At 41.0% G+C, this 19771-nt stretch overlaps 1 protein-coding gene and 1 long non-coding RNA gene across 2 annotated transcripts in view; one reads left to right on the top strand and one right to left on the bottom strand.

Moving 5' to 3' along the window:
• The window catches only part of LOC140712981 (uncharacterized), a 79176-nt gene extending 66896 nt beyond the window's left edge, over positions 1–12280 (top strand). The window contains exons 5-6 of the long non-coding RNA XR_012094868.1: positions 8881–9097; positions 10523–12280. This is a non-coding gene — a long non-coding RNA (uncharacterized lncRNA). The remainder of the gene's footprint in view (positions 1–8880; positions 9098–10522) is intronic.
• The window catches only part of PAPPA (pappalysin 1), a 248975-nt gene that overhangs the window by 106502 nt on the left and 122702 nt on the right, over positions 1–19771 (bottom strand). The gene's annotated exons all lie outside the window — the stretch shown is intronic.

The raw sequence follows: 19771 nt of genomic DNA, 5'->3' as shown, positions 1-19771 counted from the left end.
CCCAGCACTTTGGTAGGCTGAGGTGGGCGAATCATCTGAGGTCAGGAGTTTGAGACCAGCCTGGCTAACATGGTGAAACCCTGGGTCTACAAAAAATACAAAAATTAGCCAGGCATGGTGGTGTGTGCCTATAATCCCAGCTACGTGGGAGGCTGAGGCAAGAGAATCGGTTGAGTACGGGAGGCAGTGGTTGCGGTGAGTTGAGATCACGCCACTGCACTCCAGCCTGCGAGACAGAGCAAGACTCTGTCTCAAAATAAATAAATAAATAAATAAATAAAAATAAATAAAAATAATTTTTAAAAAGATCATTTTCCTTAGCTTGGCATACAAGATCATCCACAAACTGACCTCTTCATGAACATTCTACACCAACAATTCTGTTTCATTTCTCCATGCCCTTACAAAGGTTATTTTTCTCTGCCTGAAATGCGCTTTCCATTTTTCACCTTGCTAACTCCCACTGGTTCTTCAAGGTTCATCTAGAGTATCTCTTTTGCAAGTCTTCTCTATTCTTCATCCCTTTTTCCTGACTCCCACCCTTGCTGAGTGTCATTCCTGTGTTCTCACAGTTCCCAGATTTCTTCCAACACAGTTTCCTTACTGTCTATCTGTGGGTCTGTTTCCTTATCAGGCAGACAAGATCTCTGCGAACTGAATTGTGGAGTCCTTCACAGTAGTAGTTCCAACCCATAACAGTGCTCAGAGTAAAGGGGACACCAAGCCAGTGATTGAGGAATATATGACTGGATGAATGACAAATGAAAGCTAACAATGGATTTATCTTAGAGTTCATTTGTTACCAAATTATACATAGTCTAAACTAATTAGGTGCTTGTGTACTTTTTTGTAATGCTATTAGCAACCATACCATGATAGTACTACAAACCAGATTTCATCAAAACAGAGGCACCTTCTTATAGGGTATGTCTTACTTTTCCTAAAAGATTCATCAGCTTCACTATAAAATTTCCTCAAACCTTGGGATTGCAGTTTTCAAAATTAAACCCCAAGGGATTGCTTCTCAAATATTTCTGAGATGCCCAGCTAACACTAAGAACCCAGTCATTCATTTTTTTATTATTTCAGCAATGAGTGAGCAACACATAACAGCTACCAAAGCTTTCTGGAGATTTTAGGAGTGAGGGCTATTGCAATACCCAGCTAAAATATCTCCTAATCATTAGATGAGAACTGGAGAAGGTTATAAATTCATTTAATCAATATACTAACATCTACTTGTTGTCATGCTGGTGCTGGAAATACATTGATGAATCAGGACAGGACTTTCTCCTATCAGTACTTCTTGGGAAAATGAGAGAAGGTTTCCTTGACAAAATAATTTGAGGGAAACATCATAGAGGATATAAATAATTTGAGCATGCAAAGAGAGGGGTCTGAGTAAAGGATAAACTTTGACCAATACTTAGTAAGGGAATGCAGTAAAACCTGGAACTAATACATTGAGAAACTGATCTGAAGCTAGATACAAAAAGGACTGCAATGCCATGTTAAAGAAATTGAAATTATCCCTTAGGAATGAGGAGACTTTGAAAATTTTTCTAAATGAGAAAGTTATTTTGTACTCACAACTTTTACACTGTTAGAGGCAATGAGGTGTTGTAATTGATTTTTCTTAGCACACATGTCAGTTTCTACTTATTTGAACAAATTGCATAGAATTTGTTGGTTTCCTCATCTGAATAATGGTTGAAGGATTGAATGTTTATGAAGCTCAAGTCACTGAATATTAAAGGCAAGTATATAACAACCAAAAATATGTACTTAATTGTTTCTATAGGCCAGGTACAATGATAAACTATAAGCACATAGTAATAAATAAAATAGCCACCACTTCTTCCTTTGTGAACTCACAACAAGTAGTAAATGCAAGTAAAGTCCTTAGTACGTAACAAGTGGTCAATAAGTGGCCGATGATGATGATGATCATGAAGTTGAAAGCAATTATTTCATTTTACTTATGGGAAAGCTGAGGTTCATAAGGCTGAAGTGATTTTCTGAAGCTGTTAGAGAGAATTTCCAGTACAGATAAGACTAGACTGATGGATCTTGAATTTATAATACATGTCAAATATAAATTTGTGTTACAATTTGTAATTCACTGCACCATGCCACCTCATCAGACCCAATTTCTTTTCTTTCTTTCTCTCGCTCTCTTTCTTTCTTTCTTCAGTCTCGCTCTGTCTCCCAGGCTGGAATACAATGGCATGATCTCGGCTCACTGCAACCTCTTCCTCCCGGCTTCTAGCATTTCTCCTGTCTCAGCCTCCTGAGTAGCTGGGATTACATGCACCCGCCACCACGTCTGGCTAATTTTTGCACTTTTAGTAGAAACATGGTTTCACCATGCTGGTCAGGCTGGTCTTGAACTCCTGACCTCAGGTGATCCACCCCTCTCAGCCTCCCAAAATGCTGGGATTATAGGCATGAGCCACCATGCCTGGCCCAATTTTCAATATATAATTCTGGGAGCAAAATAGTTGGTTACCCTTAAGTGAGTCTCAATAGTACTTTTGGAAATCTCTGATTTCACTTTTTGTAACATTCACTGGTATAGGCTAAATATAACTAGTCTGGGAAGCTATTGAAGTTACTAATCTTCCAGCCCATTGATGAGCCAAAAAGAAAACCAAACATACACAAAACTACCTGTAGATGGGGAGATGAGGGTTCTTAGTCACTAATTTAGAGCTTAAGGAGAAAGCAAAGAGTTTGAAAGTGCACTCTTCTGAAATGAACCTCCTTCCAAAGGATGAGTGGATTTACCTGTCTTTCTAAATTTCTTGCAAATAAAGATAGGACAGCTTTTGAGAAATTAGTGTCTATTTCTATTTCTAGATAATAAAACAGTGATTGACATTATGATATTCTCTTTTAGTCCAACGATTACTTCTCAAAAAGGCCTTTAAAGGCCAGAAAAAAAGTAGAATATTTTAAGTTCAGCTGTTTATTTATAAATGGGTTCAATAACAACGGTCTTTATGCCACATCACAATTCTTCCAAACAGCAACAAAAAGAAAAACCCCCGCACACAACAAGCGCAATCTTTGTACTTAAACATTAGTTTCTTGGAACAGGGGGAGCAGGAGTGCTTACCTGCTGAAGGTTTACAAAGGGGAAGCTTGGGTGGGGCCAGGAGGTGGCTATATATTGGCATATGTGTCCTCTGGGACAGAAATATCTTGACTTTATATAGCCTATCTTTCAAAGGCTTCGTGTCAAACCCACATTGCTGACCTCATTTAATTCTATTCAAACCAGGGTTTGTTCTTAACCTCCTCATCCAGATCAGCCTGCTCAGAGTACAAAAGACAGGGCAGTGAGGGCTCCTAAGGAACGATGAATGTGCTAACAAGCTTCAGATGCTGATTAGGTCTACTGAATCTGAGGAGCTTAAGTTGGTTTCTGGTTCCTTCAAAGGTTGGCCACATATTCATATGACCAGAAATTCCTCCCTGTGTTTCACTGTGAGAATCAAGCCTCCTCCACCAAACTGAAGGCACTGGAAAAGAAGATCATCCCTGGAAGTAGTCACATTATCACACTAACTCTACACTCAGGCCCATCAAGGAAAGCACCTGTAGCACAGCCTCATATTCTGTCTACTTAGCCCTTACACACTCAAAACTGGTTTTGTATCTTCCTCACCTTCTTATAAAACAGCCCATGAATCTATGAATGATTTATCTAAACTATGAATATTTTCATGTTTGAAATACTTTTTTTTTTTGAGACGGAGTTTTGCTCTTGTTGCCCAGGCTGAAGTTCAATGGCGCAATCTTGGCTCACCGCAACCTCCGCGGGTTCAACTGATTCTCCTGCCTCAGCCTCCTGAGTAGCTGGGATGCTATCACCAAGGAATGCACCACCAAGCCTGCTAATTTTTTGTATTTTTAATAGAGACAGGGTTTCTCCATGTTGGTCAGGCTGGTCTCGAACTCCTGACCTCAGGTGATCCACCTGCCTTGGCCTCCCAAAGTGCTGGGATTACACGTGTGAGCCACCATGCCCAGCCTGTTTGAAATACTTAATAGACTCCTACAAAATTTTAACTTCCCCAACTAGCTTTCAAGTCCTTTTGTATCCTAGCTCCAACTTTCCTACTCATTCTTAGTTCCAACCACATCTCCACCATCAAATACATCCACTTCTTTCCCAGAACTCACATCTCAGAGCATCTGCCCTTACTTCCTTAGCCTGAAAGGCTGGTCCTGCCTTTGAGTCTTCCATTAAGATTTAATTCTAGCAACTTCGGCTCTATGACATCTCTCACTTTTCCACATCACTACTTGTTTGGCACAAACCATTTCCCTTTATTTCCTACATCATTAGTCTCCCAAATCAGCAAAATAGAATATAGCCCATCTAAAGATCTAAAAATTTAAAAACTCTTGAAATATACAAAGTTTTTAAATTAACAAAAATGTAAATCTCCTTTCATTCTGTTATACATCTCCTAAATACTATTTCTCTTACCCCACATTTCTCTTTCTATGATTCACAGTAAAATTTATTGCGTCTTCTAAACCAGTGTTATCCACTTTGTCTCCTACACTTCACCCATTGGTTCGCTGCAGTCTAGCTTCTATACTCACCACTCCACCAAAATTAATCTCATTAAGGTCACCATCAACCTAAAAGTTGCTAAAGTTGAGCATAATGTAAAAATCCTCATCTTGCTAGACTGCTTTGAAGCATATAAAGAAGTAACCCCCTTCTTTCTTCTTGCAGTCCTCCCTCTCTTGACTTCCATGACATCATGTCATCCTAGTCGTCTGGGCTCCTCCCCCACAGACTCATTTGAGGTCTTCTCCTTCCCTAACTCTACATGAAATGTTGCCAGACTTCAGGGTTAGATGGGGACCCCTTTTTCTTTTCTACCTACAGTTTCTTATCCTGTCTCAGTTTCTAAATAAAAATTTTAAAACCTCTTTGTGCCAATGACTGAAACATTTATAGCCTTAGATATGACCTCTTCTCTGAATCCCAACTGCCTAAAATTATATCCCTACTAAATATCTACCTATTTAAAGGCATCAAAAAATCATCAAAAGACATCAAAAAATGTATCTCAAATAAACATCCTGATTTCTCCCCACATTCCCTTTTTCTCCACCTTAGTAAATGACAACACCATAGCTTAACAATGACCAAACCGAAACCTTCCCAGTCACCTGTCTTATTTTTTTTTCAGCTCACCCTTTAACACCACACAAACTCCATCAGTACACCTCATAGGCTGCTTTTCCCTGGGACATTTCAAATAGATCTACTTTGTTCTATCACTACCACCCTAGTTCAAGCCAACATCATTACTGCAATTCTCACTTAACCAGCCTATCTGCTTCTCTTTTCTCAACCATTTGTTTCCCAACTATCCCTCCTTCAGAACATAGCTATAGTGCTCTTCTAAAAACATAAACTGCACCACGCCATGCCGCTCATCTAAAACTCCTCAATGGCTTATCATCTCATGTGGAAGAGTTCAAAGTCTGTATCCAGGCCTATGGATAAAGCCCCTGCTTTATCCCTCCATCTCCTGTTACTGTCCTCCTTGCTCATGACCTTCCATTCATGCATTCATTCATTCATTCATTCATTCATTCATTCATTCATCCAGACAGACATCTATCCACACAAGTGTCTCTTCCTTAAATAAGCATCCAAGAACCTGAACTTGATGTTCACATTTTCTGGAATATCTCTTTCCTGGCTTTTCTCATGACCTCTTCATTATTTAGCAGTCATTTCAAATATTACTTTCTCAAACAACAAGCAGTTAGCTCACATTCTAATTCTCCATCCCCAATGCAAAGTAGCATACCATATTGTTTTATTTCCTTTATAGTAGTATTCACTATCTTAAATAATTTTTTATTTTATTTAAAATAAATAAAATAAAATAAAAAATAAAAATAAATTTATTTATTATTGTTCCCTGCTCCCATACAACCAACACAAGTTTTATAGAAGATGTTTCAAAGTGCATCTTTTCCATTAGGATCAAGAAAACTACCTGGCTGGCCGGGTGCGGTGGCTCAAGCCTGTAATCCCAGCACTTTGGGAGGCCGAGACGGACAGATCACGAGGTCAGAAGATTGAGACCATCCTGGCCAACACGGTGAAACCCCGTCTCTACTAAAATATACAAAAAACTAGCCGGGCGAGGTGGCGGGCGCCTGTAGTCCCAGCTACTCAGGAGGCTGAGGCAGGAGAATGGTGTAAACCCGGGAGGCGGAGCTTGCAGTGAGCTGAGATCCAGTCACTGCACTCCAGCCTGGGCGACAGAGCGAGACTCTCTCTCAAAAAAAAAAAAAAAAACAAAAAACTACCTGGCTATATTATGTCATGTTTAAAAATACATGAATAAGTGAATAAATGAATGAATGATTTTGTACAGCTCTTGAATTCTCAGATATTTCTGGCCCTTGTCTTACTTTAATTAATATCCCAAATACTTAGGATAGTGTCAGTCTCATAGCAGGTACTCAGTAAATGATGAATTAACAAAGTTCTTTTGGAGCTTTAGAATCTCTGTTATCAATGATTCTGAAGATGTCTCAAACCTGATTTCAATCTGCTTTAGTAGTATTATGTAAAAATTTTTATGAAAATATTAATTAGAAAGAGTTCAGAGCATAAATCCAAGCACATATTAGGGGGAAAATTCAATTCTACACAAATTGTCTCACAATGTATTTTTTTTTCCTATGAGACATCATGCCTCACCATCTGTCTTAAATATTGTTTTATTTTCTATCCTAACTGAATTTGAAAAGAAATGGAATATCTGGATAGGAAAGGTAGCACATATTAGACTAAAATTTAATAAAGAGACCTGACAGTCTTATGAATTGGAACTTGAAGATGCATTTACATCACCTCGAATTTAGTATAGTAATTTGAATGGCTTAAAAAGATTGTAAGCAAAGATAGTAATCCTTATAAATGACAATGCAGCCAACAGAGCAGAATGTTCAAAGCCCTAAATGACTTTCAGCCAGTTCTCTTTCGGGTTTCAATGATATCTCAAGATATGAAAGGGGGGTAAAATCCAGTGCTACATGAATTATATAGCAGCCAAGAGATAGGCCGGCATTCTAACAACAAACAGAAGGAAGAGCAATACCTAGGACCCAAAGGTCTATAAAAGTACGGGCAGGAAATAACGAAATGAAATTTGGCCTGGATAATATAAGCTAATAAATGGAAAAAAGCAATCCAAAACATTGATATGCAGAGAGCGTGCGAAAAGTGGCAAAGAAGGAGGGTAATAAAAGATGGCAAACTACAAAGGGAGTTTCAGCAGTTTTAGTGTGATTGTATCTCCATATTTAAAAAAAGACAGAGAGAGAAGGAAGAAAGAAAGGGAGAGAGAGAAACAAATGGGACACTTTCTCAAACCCTGCCATCTGCTACAGTAATGGGCAGGGAGTCAAGGGAACTGGAGATTAGAATAGATACCCTGATCAACCCTATGACTTTGGACAAGTCACTTTCCCTCTCTGGGCTGCTGTTTCCCCTTGTATAGAATAATAGTTAAATCAAGTAGCTTTGTGATCCCTTTTAGCTGTGTCACTCTAAAATATATTTGGTTCTTGACATTTTCCCCTTTGATCACTAAATCAGTTATTCAGTTGAGGGAAAACATGAAAAAAAAAAAAAGGTTGGAGAAACATGATCAGCAAAATGAAGATCGAGAAGGTTGTAGATGATGAACCCATTCCGAAAAACACGCAGAGAACTATAATGAAAAGCAGATGGAATAAAGGGCCAGAAGTTAAAGTGTGTGCCTCAACTCTGTTGCTAACTTACTTTCATGGTACCAGTAACATACATCATCATTCTGCATCTGATTCTTTTTGCTTATTAAAAAAATGACAGTATTACATTTCCTACCCGTTTTCAAAAGTGGGTGAAAAGATAAAGTAAAATAATGCTGTGAAAACTAAAAACTACTCAAACATAAAAACTATAAGTAGTGTTGTTTTCACATTTTACTTTTGCAGATACAATCCAGAACTCATGTCCCCAACTATCAAATGGCTTTTCTAATTTTTTGTTTAGGTTTTAGCTCAACCATTACCTTCTCAGTGAGGACTTTTCTAAACACACTATCAAAAAATAGTTTTCACCTTCACTACAATATCTATACCACTAGCCTATTTTATTCCCTTCATAGCGTGATCTAACTTCTTCAAATGTTTACTTGATAATTTTATTCTCTCTAAAACAGAATGGCAACTCCGTGAGAGCAGAAACATAGGCTGTTGTGTGCATTGTTGCATTCAGATACTAGTACGTTGAAGATAATCAGAAATATTTGCTGAACAAATGAACGGTTTAACACTGCAAGGTTCTCTAGACATTCTGTATGATTCTAGTTCCTATACTTCTCTGTGTAAAAGTGGCAACTGAAACTTAGAAAGATTAAGAAACTCACTGAATGCTGCATAATCGTTAGAGGTCAAGGGTTCTGACTGGTTGATTAAGGCTTATCATACAAATATTGGGACTATTCAATGTCAAATAAAAATTGCTCCGTGAGAAATGCATGTTTGTAAGCATTAAGTAAAACAAGGCATGCAAATGAAAGTCTATCTATCTATCTATCTATCTATCTATCTATCTATCTGCATATCTGTTCTGCAATCCAGTAAAACAAGCAGCCCATCATTCTGATAAGGCATGCATAAGATTCCAGCAAAGAAGGAAGCTTGGACAAGTGGATGCTATGTCTACCAGTGGGCCAAGGACTCGAGGATGAGTCAGACACCACATGAAAACCAAGCCAGTTACCCCAATCTGGCATAGCTGGTTGTGACTAAGGTGACCGCAGCATGCTATGTTCTTGGTAGGGTTCCCATGCAGAAACCAGAGTGTTAAAATGGATCCCTCCCCCACTGAGCTCTGACTGGTTTGGTTCACCTCAGAGACCATCCTCCTGCTGTATGGTTTAGATAAGTCTAAAAAGATGAGCCATTCAAGCCATAGTGTCTTCTATCTCCAAGCTGATGAGACACGCTGCAGTCCTCTAAAGAACAGAAAAGAGAGGGTGCACAGGATTGCTCTTGGGTAAGTTTTCTTTCTCTTATGTAATGAATGGGTTACTCTTCAGCCCTTAAAATAAAGTGCTATAATAACTTAAATCTACATGCTCTGATTTGTATTGCTTAACTGTAATTTTCTTCTTTAACAAGATGTGCATATGTCTTTCCCGTCTCTCAATAAGAGGAGGGAAAGTAGGGAGAGAAGGAAGGGAGGGAGGGAGTGAAGAAGCAAGGAAGGAAGGAGGGAGGGAGGGAGGGAAGGAAGGAGGGAGGGAGGGAAGGAAGGAAGGAGGGAAGGAAGGAAGGAAGGAGAGACACAGAAATAAATTGATCCTAAATCATTTCTCTTTTTCTTTTTTTTTTTTTTTTTTTGAGACGGAGTCTCGCTCTGCCGCCCAGGCTGGAGTACAGTGACGCGATTTCAGCTCACTGCAAGCTCCGCCTCCTGGGTTCGCGCCATTCTCCTGCCTCAGCCTCCTGAGTAGCTGGGACTACAGGCGCCCGCCACTACGCCCGTCTAATTTATTTTTATTTTTATTTTTAGTAGAGACGGAGTTTCACTGTGTTAGCCAGGGTGGTCTTGATCTCCTGACCTCGTGATCCGCCCGCCTCGGCCTCCCAAAGGGCTGGGCCACCACGCCCGGCCTTTTTTTTCTTTTTTTTTTTTTTTGACACGGAGTCTGGCTCTGCCACTGGGCTGGAGTGCAATGGCATAATGTCAGCTCACTGCAACCTTCGCCTCTGGAGTTCAAGCGATTTTCTTGTCTCAGCCTCCCAAGTAGCTGGGATTACAGGCACACACCACCATGCCCGGCTAATTTTTGTATTTTTAGTAGAGACAGGGTTTCACCGTGTTGGTCAGACTGGTCTTAAACTCCTGACCTCGTGATCTGCCCACCTCAGCCTCTCAGAGTGCTGGGATTATAGGCATGAGCCATTGCGCCCGGCTTGGTCCTAAATCTTAAGACTTAACTGGGAACATTTGAAAATATCAGTCAAAACCATTGCCCTTTTTGATCAGAGATGATAAGAGTAATCATAACTATTCATGTTCACAAAAGTTCCAAGAAGCAGTGGTCACTCTGAAGTCAGTTTCCGCCAAATGAAGGATGTGTTTGCCCAAACAAAAGCATGAGACCGCCGATTGAGTCACTGGCTATAGATTCCAAGCTAGAGGCCAGAGAAGTTGTCTCCAGTCCTAGCTGGACCCGTCATGGCTGAAGAGGCCAATTCTGGGCCACTGATGTGGTAGGATATGGTCAAAGAACAGGACCCTGGATAGGCACCAACCCTGAACAATAATCATATAGGTATGAAGATGTTTAACCTGAAGAAAAGAAGTATCAGGAAGGACACAGTGGAAAACTCTTCTAACAAAGTCCGGTTGGTCTAAAATTGAAAGTGGTTGCCTTAGAACATACTGAGTTATTCATTCAACTTTTCCTGACAGAAGCTTGATGATGACTGACAAGATGTACAAGGTCCCTGCCTGATTCTGCAAGCTTCTCTCTTCTCGAACGCACTCTAGTCTAAGCTCCGGGCACAAATTGTTGTTGCCCCAAGTGGACCATGTTCCCTCTCACCTCCCCACCTTTGCAGAAGCTTTCTTCAAATCCCCAGAGCTGCCTTTTCTATGGCTAGTCCCCATTTGTCCTTTATTCATAGTTTAACCTCTCAAAAACCTATCTGGAAATCCACCCCCAGAAGGGCTAATGGCCCCTCGCTAGATCTTCCTATAGCATCATCCACTTCCTCAATTAAAATTGTATTTAGTGTATTTGTGAAATGAATAACTGGATAACTTTCTTCATGCTGGGCATTGTGCTAAATGTTTCAAATACATAATGCATTCAATTCCAGAAGAGCCCCGTGTTGTTTGGTACTATTATTATCCCCATTTTATAGACAATGAAATTGAGGTTTCAATAGGGTAAGTCATTCCCATGCTATCCAGTTAATCTATTTTGTATGGACGTGGATATTCAGGAGAATCTGATGAGATGGGTTGATCTGATTCTCTCCGGGATGCCCTACGATTTGGTATTACTTGGGGGCTCAGAGGCCTGATGGAACTGTGATCACGACCTGGCTTTCCACTAATTAGCTGGTGTCAATGGCCAGCACACTTTAGCACTGAATCCCAGTTTCCTCTTTGGCAAATTGGTAAAATAATGACTATCTTCCCAACCGTTATGAGGACAGAAAAAAATGAGAAGCTGTTGAGAAAGCACGGAGCACCACATCCAGCATTTAAAAAACAATTTTTTTAAAAGTAAAAGATCAGGAGTTTCCCTTTCCTTAAAGGAAGTAATCTGTCTCTGCTACCTTGTGCCACAGTTAAACTGCACAGGCTCAATAACTTATGTTTTGGTTAAACGTTTTTAATTTTTTTAGAGTGAAATCCGAGTTTTTGTTGGCAAGTGATTGAACACGCTGGGCCCAGCCTCCAGGCCCACAGTCCATTAGGAAATTTACGAGGCGAGATGGGGACCTTCAGCTCAAGTACTCCCTTCAGACGCAGTACTTACAAAGCCATCAATTTCCTTAACAAAGAGCATTGGCTTAAATGCCCCTTAAAGCAGTGTTATTTACACAGCTATCCACTTCCTTTTGAATTCTCTGCCTGGGGGGTGGCAGACCTGCAGTTCTTTCCAGCTACGAGTTAATTAGGCTTTCTCCCCAAATGGAAGCAAGCCGCAGACTGAGATTTGGTATTAAAAAGCAGCTCAATTTGGGGCCATCCGAGAGTCTTATGGGGTGATCCAAATACCACCAAAGTCACTGGTTCCACCCACCCATTCTTCTAAAATTCTAAAGCCTTTGGACCTTACCGAAGAGTAACGACCTCTGTCAGTACAGAGATAGAGAAGGAAAGGCAGCGTTTGAGCTGGTCTCTACTTAGTAAAAGAATTCTCAAAAAAGTACTGCTGGCTAAGATAAGGTACTTTCTACCTTTGCAGTCTATCGATATAGTAAAATTAACGTTTTAAAGAAGCCCCCACCCCTTTTGTGGCGGAACTAGGATTTGGATACAAGCAGCCCAGTTCTGGGATCTGAGCATGAAACCACCACCTGCCCGAGATAACCTGCCCGAGATGACAGCTAAGGGGGAAGGTCTCCGATTCAAACAGGATTGTCTGACTCTGAAGACCAGCAAGGCTCAACTACACTTTCTTGCCTGAAAAATCAAACTGTCTCTTAAGAAATACATCCTTCTTTTACTCATTTATCCTATATTTACTGAACTGCAAATTATTTTTCAGTCCCTGGACTAACTCCTGGGAAATCAGATGAATTAAAGCAGGTCTCAGCGCTCCAAGAACTCAGGTCCTAGTGAGAGGGGTGAGATATGTAAATGATGACTGCACAGGATTCTGATCTGAGGTACAAGATACTGTGGAAGCACAGAAGAGGGACCTCCACTCCAATCTTACCCAGATTTGAGGTTTCCCTTAGGATGCAACACCTGGGTTTTATCTCTCAGAGGAGGAACGGATGGTGGGGAGCATATTCCAGCAGGGGGACTCTGTGAGCAAATGAGGTGAGGCCAGAAACAAGGTCAGAGGTATAAAGTACAAGACGGTGTTGGAGTATAAAATGCAAATCCTGGCCGAGGTGGGTGGGTCACAAGGTCAAGAGATGGAGGCCATCCTGGCCAACATGGTGAGACTCCATCTCTACTAAAAATACAAAAATTAGCTGATTGTGGTGGCGCATGCCTGTAATCCCAGCTACTCGGGAGGCTGAGGCAGGAGAATCGCTTGAACCCAGGAGGCAGAGGTTGCAGTGAGCCGAGGTAGCGCCACTGCACTCTGGCCTGGCGACAAAGCGAGAATCTGTCAAAAAAAAAAAAAAAAAAAAAAAAAAAAAAGCAAATCCTGGGCTCAGATCATGCAAGGCCTTGAATGCCACAGTAAGGAATTTGAATTTATCTCAAGGGCAACATGGAGCCACCTGACACTCTCAATTGGAGAGCAACAAAAGGTGTCTGCACTTTAGGAAGCTTGCTCTCACCTATGGGCAGGTAGATTGGGGCAAGCAAAAAGATGAACAAGCAACCTGTTCATTTTATAAGCGTTCTCTTGTAAAAGCCTAATCAGGAGCTGAAGGGGGCCTCAGGTAGGGTAATAATCATAGGGAGAGACAGACTGATTTGGACGAAGACAAGATAACGTTTTCAAAGTAACATGGGAAGAATCGCAATTATTTGGATGTGGGAAATGGCAGAGAGGGAAGAGTTATGGATGTTTCCCAAGCTTCTGTCTAAATGTCTGGTTGGCTACTGGCGCCACCAGTTGAGATTAGGAAAACACTTGCAGCAGGTCTGGAAAGAAAGATGGCAAGCTTTGTGTAAGATGTGTTGAATGTGAGTTCCCGTGGGGCGTCCAAGTAGAGCAATTAGATATACAAGTTCATGGGTCAAAAAAAAAAAAAAAAAAAAAAAAAAAAAAGGCACAGACTAAAGATAGAGATTTTGGAGTCATACAAGGAGAGAATGGAGAATGAGAGTGTGCCTGTTATGGAACATTGGAGACTGCTGATACTTAAAGAGTAGGTGAAAGAAGATCTGTGGAGGGATGGTCAGAGAAGTTAAGAAAAACAGAAGAGGCTAACACTTCACAGGTACCAGGAGTTCTGAATTTCAAGAAAGAGCCAGATAAGACAAAAGAGGAAACTACTGAAATATTTCTGTTTGAACATGCTATTTAATAGAATCTCATGCATGGCTTCCCTAAAGAATGATTGTCAAATTTCTGCTCAGTCTCTTCCAGGGACAGACAGGTCACTCTCTACTTGTGAGTAAGAACTAGATTATTACTTTTGTAATAATCTTTGTCTTACTTTTGTTAGCCGTAATAATAAATATTTGTTGATCACTTTCTGGAAGACAGGAACTGTCACAAACACAGCCATCCTTGGTGCCTAGCATGAACCTGGCACGTAAGAGGTGCTCAATAAATAAAAGCCTATGTGATGAATGAATAAATTTATAAATTAATAAAACAATATATCATAACAATCCTATGAAGTCAAGAAAGCACTCCTACTTCTCAGGTGGAAAAAGGTATTTGGGGGATGAAGCCTGAGGCAGACAAGTGGTCCTTGTGCTTTGGGGCAGGTCAATCAGCTTTTCCTCTCTCCCTGTCCCTTTAGAAGTTCTCTTGGCAAAAAGCACATGGACAAATGGAAAAGGGATTTCAGACTCTCGTGCGGCCCCTTCCTTGGTAATGAGGCTGAACTCAAGTTATATACGTGGTTTTGGACTCCTAAACTGAGGGACCAGCTCCAGCCAGGACCTTTCAGAGTCCTGCCAATGGCGGCTGATGTTTAATTTAAACTTATGGATAATTTGGGCTGAGTTTCTGACTGCTGTTGAAAGCTAAAATCTCCCTGATCTCTCTTTGGGTCAGTTTGCCAAGAGTATTTTGTTGGCCCTTGAAGAGCATCCCATTCAGGGAGGTTGATCTTTTTTAAAATACTGCTCTCATCATGTCATACCTCTGCCCAGAAACTACTGCTTGCCATGGGGTAAGAACTGCCCACTCATCCCCCTGTGACTTCTCTGGAGTAGATTCCTTTAGGACTGGTGCACTCACTGTATAAAGAAAAGCCCTCTGTCTGGACCTTTATAGTGGCAGAGTGTAAAACCTGGTCTTATCTGAGTCCCACTGTCCAGAAATATTTCCCAGGCTCACCAACCCCCTACCAGGGGCTTTCCACTGCTCCCAGGGGGCCTCTAACACCAATCCCTTCATATCTTTAATGACCACTGCCTTCAGTAGCCCTCCAACAAAGGTTTCTGCTGCTTAACCCTGCATTGCACGGAGCTTTGTATGCAGCAGGTGCTTAATATAGACAAAAACCAGTGTGAGCCTGGTCACATGCATTTTAGACTGATTGCAGGACCACCATGGTTGCTGCCTGGAGGAGAGAGAAAAGCAACCGTGTGCTTGAGGGCAGAGCGACAGACACTGGACTTAGGCTATTTTATCTTTCTGTCCAGTAAGTTAAAATGAAAAAAAAAAACTCAGTCCTTTAATAACTATTATAATTTCTTATTTGCTTTATATTAACATCTCTTTGGTACTTAATCAGTATTGGCCAAGAGAAAGTTGGTGGTTTTTAGTTTCTTCCTCTGTTAAGTATTTAATGATCTGTAAACAAACACTTCAGACAGTGTTTCTTAAAAAGACCCTGGGATCCTTTTGTTATGTGAAGATTTCTTTAGCTCCGTGCATTGTTTCCCCTTCTCATTATCTGTTTGCTGCTAGGCTGTTCAGCTCTTGAGAGTACACACTTTATTAGATAACCTTAATGATGGAGATGTAGCATAAATTAGTAGTTAAGCCTGAGGGCTTAAGAGCCAGAGACTTCCAGGGCTAGAATCCCTTACTGGGAACGTAACATCTCTGCGCCTCCATTTCTTTAGTTATAATGCCCGTATAATGTTAAAACTACCTCATAGGATTAATGTGATTAACCAGTGGAATTAATAGACAAAAAGCTTGAGTGAATTTTATCCAATTAATTTAATTAAATTAATAATTTGAGTTATGTATACTACTATGACTTTTGTCTGAGATGGTGAGATGGAAAAAGGATGGAAATATATGCAGTCTATACAGTTGGCCCTCCATATTCATGGGTTCTCCATCTGTGAATTCAAGAGATGCAAAATAAAATTCTATCTTTGCTAAACATGTATAGACATTTTTTCTTGTCCTTATTCCCTAAACATTACAGTATAACAACTATTTATGTAGCATTTACATTGTATTAGGTATTATATGTAATCTAGAGATGATTTGAAGTATACAGGAATGTGTTTGTAGGTTACATGCAAATACTACTCCATTTTATATCAGGGAATTGAGCAACCGCAGATTTTGGTAATCACAGAGGTCCTGGCAGAAATCCCCCAAAGATATTGAGGATTGACTGTATATTTCTTACTGGCTCTTTCTTGTTCTAAAGGTTTCATATTTTGGAGGAGGTCATCTGGTGACTTTAGTTTTGAAGTTGGGCAGATCTTGCTTCAAATCTCAACTCTGCCACTTAATAAGCACCTACTTTGAATAAGCCACTTTGTCTTCTTGAGCCTCAATTTCTCCTCATGTAAAATGGGGGATAATGGCCCCCACCTTCCTGTAGCCTTGGGAAAATCAAGAGGATGGTTAAGTGGAGTGTGAGGCAGCTGGCCTGGCATAAGATGCAGCACTCAGGAAGATTTTGCTTGTCTGGTGGGTGGTTTCCCAGCTCAATAAATATTTATTGAATGGAGGCCACATTCTCAAAAGTCACTGAAACATTTGGGGGCTCTGTTGTGTCACCTGGAACATGGTGTTAACAATGCCTGGCAGCCAGGGGTGCTGTGGGTTTGAAATGAGCTACTGCAGCAAGTTCTCCATAAATATGAACACATTCCTTTCCACTGGTCAGGGGAGGATCCTGGATGCTGCCTGAGCCTTTTGGACAGTCATCTGTTTGGGTTGCTCTGGCCACCCTTTTTAGCCTCAAAGTGTCATTTTCTTCAGTGTCTCAATGATTGGCTCAAGTTGGGTGTTGGGACACGAGGGTAGATGGTATGGCTTCTTCCCTTAAGGGTAAGGGACACAGATGTGGAAGTAAAATACATGAGGAGTCAGTGAAATTATAGCTATGCTCGTATAGACTCAGGAGGGAGATGGATGAAATGATTCTCACTCCTCGCTCTCTCTCTCTCATCTGCGTTATTCTGCCCAACTGGCTATACTTTTACCTGCTTATACAGTCATCTCTAGGTATCTTTGAAGCATTGGTTTCAGGACCCCCTCAGACACAAAAATCTGAAGATATTCAAGACCCTTATACAAAGTCCCTTAGTATTTGCCTATGACCTATGCACACCCTACCGTGTACTTTAAATCATCTCTAGATTACTCATAACACTTAATACATTGGAAATACTTTATTGTTTTTCTATTTGCGCTGTTTTTAAATTGTTGTAGTGTTATTATTTATTTAGTCAGTTAGTTTCAAATATTTTGTATCTCAGATTGGTTGAATCTGAGGATGTAGGATCCAAGGATATGAAAGGCCAACTGTATACTCATCCATCTCTGCCAGCAGTCAACAACTTTTCAGTAAAGGACCAGATGGTAAATATTTTGGCTTTGTGGGCCATACAAGATTTCTGTTGGAATGACTCAATTCCGCCTTTGTAGTGGCAAATATGTAAACAAAGGAGCATAGTTGTGTTTCAGTAAAACTTTGTCTATGAAACCAGGCAGCAGGTTGGGTTGGCCATGAGTGGTGGTTTACTGATGCCTGGTTTGTGCAAGTATGCACATGGCTATTATGCCCAGGGCAGGGCTTGGTAGAGAGTGTAGAAGGCACATGCTTGAGTCTCCTTCTCCTTCCTTCATGCCATAAATAGCAGCCTCACCATAGTCCTCAAGGGCCTGAGAAATCAGAGCCTGCTAGACTTCCGCCTCATGCCTCCTTTGTTCACTACAGTCCAGCCATGCTGACTTCCTTTCCCCTCTTCAAAAGTTCTTCTCTGCCTTGGGAATCAAATAGTCTGAACTTCTTGCAATCCTTGCTCAGTTACCTGTTCCATATCTCCCTAATGGGTTCACATCCTACTCCACCCTCAAGTCTCAGCTTAAATGTCAAATCTTCAAGGAGATCTCCTTGACCCCCTCAATGTAAAGGAGGCCCTTTGGTTATACACTTCTAAGTATTTCCACTTAGTGTCATTTTCAACAATGACACTAAAATAATTATTTGTATCTTTTTCCTAACCTCCCTGGCCTTCCTTTTTCACTGCTGTTTTCTTTGAAACAAGCACAGTGCCTGGCATACAGCAGGCATCAAAAAATATGAACTAAATGAATGAATGACATCATCTGGCAGCCAATTTGCAGAATCTTCTACCTGGGTCTGACTGCACATGTTGGGGCAAGCAGCTGATTTTTCCTGCAGGCTCTAGCAGTGAGGTTTTCACACAATCCTTACTGCCCATCCATCATTTTATTTTAGGCACATTACTTTTCTGTCCAAAAAGAAAAGGAGGATACAATTAGGTCTATATCCCTCACTTGCTTAATATTTCAATTTCCCTCAGGGCACTCCCTTCAAGTAGAGATCACAGCTCATGAATATTAAATGTCTCTTCCAACCCAACATGGACTCCAAGAAACAACGGAGAGCCGGGAGCTAAGAAAAGACCCTGATACCCAGCCCAGAGGCCTCTACCCTCTCCCAGGCCGCCTCAGTCATAACTGCACAGATGTACATCAAGGCACATGTATGTGCAGATGAATTTCTGGTCACTTTAAATATCACAATGAAGTCCTTGTTCTTGGCTACCCAGATTCACCTGCCTTGGACTCTGGCTGCCTTTCAAAGGCACACATCAAAGTTTGGTCTCGATTCCTCACATTCAAGCAAGCACCAAGTCGGTTCCCTGAGCCTGACCCCTTCCTGAGAGTCAGGAAGCTGACCTGGGCTGCGGGCTAGAATTCCTCCCTTCTGGCGTCAGAGGCCGTTCTGTTTCTTTTCATTCCAGCCTTGCCTCTCTGTGGGGTAGGCCTCCCGGGTTTCCAAAGGAGGTGGTAAGCCTTGGTCTGAGGCAGGATGGCAAGCTTGATCCTAACCGGTGCTGACTCAAGGGTGTTTGAATGCATCCATCAGACCTCCCTGTTGAGTACTTCAGATCTTTGGTGCTGCCCGCACGTCAGCCTTCCGCCCCATCGCCTCCTTTTCCTGCTCTTTTGTCCCCTCAGTGACCCCCTTTGACCCTTTGGGTGAAAGGAATTCCTTTCTCTTCCCCAAGCCCTGATTTCTTTTAAAATGCACCAGTTTTAAAACAATAACAACCTGGGATTTAAATCCTAAAAATCAGAGCTGAAAGCTCCCTGGGAGCTCATCAAATTCCCTCATTATTTTACAGTGGGGAAACTGAGAACTAGGAGGTTCGGTCATTTTGCAAATGGTACCACTGTAATTTAGCATCAGGATTTGGTTCAGGACCATTTTTGCAGATGATGGGTCGAATGCCTTTGCGTCACTCACAATTGAGATAGGCAATGAGGAAGGGGAAGAAGAGGTGGCATTAACTGACATCCTTGATTGTCCAATAACTGTTGTGCATTGTGCTAAACACTCTATGGATGTTATCTCATTCTTTTTCTAAACAAAACTGTAGGTGTTATAATTACGTCCATTTTTCAGAAGAGGACACTGAGACTCAGAGGGATTGAGAGATGCCTAAAATGACCCATGTAGTAATTGCAACCAATAGACATTTGAACTCAAGCTCCTCTGTCTCCAACATTGCTATGACAACCCTATTAAGTGCCAAACACATTTTATGCTTAAAAAAAAAATGATTTGGCTACTGTCAATGGAGGGTGATCTGTTAAAAATAAAAATACAGCCTAAAATACAGTATGACCTTCCATTGGGGGTATGAGCTTTATGCCATGGAACATTTATAGGGTGATAATAACTGAAAATGGTTGTTTCATGATTCATGAAAATGGCACAAGAACATGTGCATTCACTTTTGTTTCCTGCTGTGGTTCAATGGCACCAAACAGAAACAGTGGAAAGGAGAAACACTCTCTTGCTGTTTCAAGACTTAGTCTGGAATTGGACATAGGCTTCAGGGCAGACAAACTCTGAAGTCTCCTTCTTTGACCTACCTGGCTATATG

The sequence above is a fragment of the Chlorocebus sabaeus genome, chromosome 12 (assembly GCF_047675955.1).
Source record: "Chlorocebus sabaeus isolate Y175 chromosome 12, mChlSab1.0.hap1, whole genome shotgun sequence".
NCBI lineage: Eukaryota > Metazoa > Chordata > Mammalia > Primates > Cercopithecidae > Chlorocebus > Chlorocebus sabaeus.
Note: the sequence above shows the minus strand (reverse complement) of the source record. Positions and strands in the feature narration are given on the sequence as shown.